A 1437-nucleotide genomic window follows, 5' to 3' on the forward strand; every position below is an offset into this window, starting at 1 on the left:
GTAAAAAAATAAAACTACGAATAAAAATATATACTATTATGGTTTCTCACGAAGCATATAAGTAAATGAATGAATTTCTTAGAACTATTTCCATATAAACAATCATCATGCACAGCTAGCAATGCAGGGTATTAGTGCATAATAAAATGGACTAAGTTTGAGTAACATGTCATGATTTGTTTACATTTTTTCTTAGAGTATCCATGGAATTTTGGCCAATAAATTTAAAACACGGCGCAGTCAAAGCCCTGTGGATGAAGCGTGTACCGTCCCATATTAATTGGTAATTTTCCTTTTATTTTCATCAGATAATTCACTAATACTTTGTTGTTGTATACAGAACCGTCTATCTGAAACGATAAGGCTTACGCATGATTCATTTACGTATTTTCTCATAAGATGAATAAGCTCAAAAAGGCTCCATTTAAAAGCAGGCCTGTTTACATGTATCATCAAACCCAGCAACGTTTATGAGGTATAATAAGTAAGTGCTTATGAATAAAATCTGATTGAAAATTGTGTGATATAGTGCCTATAACGATAGCTGATTAAATACTCAGCAGTCAAGTTTTAGTACTGTATTAACAACCTTACTGACACGCTTTTTTTTCATGATGCTAATATCATATCTTTGTGTTCGTTTTGTTTTGTTTCTCTGAAAACAAGACGTGAAGCAAAATTGATCTGCAAAGACATGTGTATCACAAATTATTATACACCTAATAAAACTCTTTAATCATACCGATGGATCTCCAGTAATGGAGGGCAGACAAAACAGCTTACTTTTATCGAGTTTTATTCATATCGAGGATGCTTACAACCTGCATAAGTGAATACTTGTGCTTCCATGGTTAAGCGTCATTGAAACAAAGCTTAATTTCCTGGTGGGAAATCGAAAAAAGATTCCAAAGAAAAACCGCTTTCTCAAATGTGAGATAACCGACAAAATAAAAACCTAGGCCTATGCCAAGTATATGGCGTGATAAGTTCTCTGAAATATGCACGGGCGCCTTCAGAAAAGAATTTCCACTGGTGTTGAATTCACTGAATACAAATGAGTTAATGCCATTTCGCCATCTGGAGTAAGGAATCGTTACTTTCTCAGAAAAGCTAGAAGACAATGAACTTTCTTTGGGGGGAAAAAGTCGGGCATTGTTTTTTTCGTTAATTGCCGAGAATTCCTGAAAAAAAGCCGAGTCAATTTGCAAACGCTGTGTGAATAGGTATGTTTTTCGTTGCATGGATACAGTGAAACAACGACAGCGAGAGTGGCTAAGCTTTACCTTGCACACTGCATAGAAGTTGCGCCGACCAGCCCGGAGAAATGAGTTTGGAGGACGTTGACGCCATGCAGGGTGCGCGCGAAGGGGAGTATTCGCTGAAGAAAAACAAGATCTGTAGAAAGCGCTTTAAAATATATGAATAATTGTATCTTGA

The sequence above is a fragment of the Penaeus monodon genome, chromosome 28, assembly GCF_015228065.2.
Source record: "Penaeus monodon isolate SGIC_2016 chromosome 28, NSTDA_Pmon_1, whole genome shotgun sequence".
Taxonomy (NCBI): domain Eukaryota; kingdom Metazoa; phylum Arthropoda; class Malacostraca; order Decapoda; family Penaeidae; genus Penaeus; species Penaeus monodon.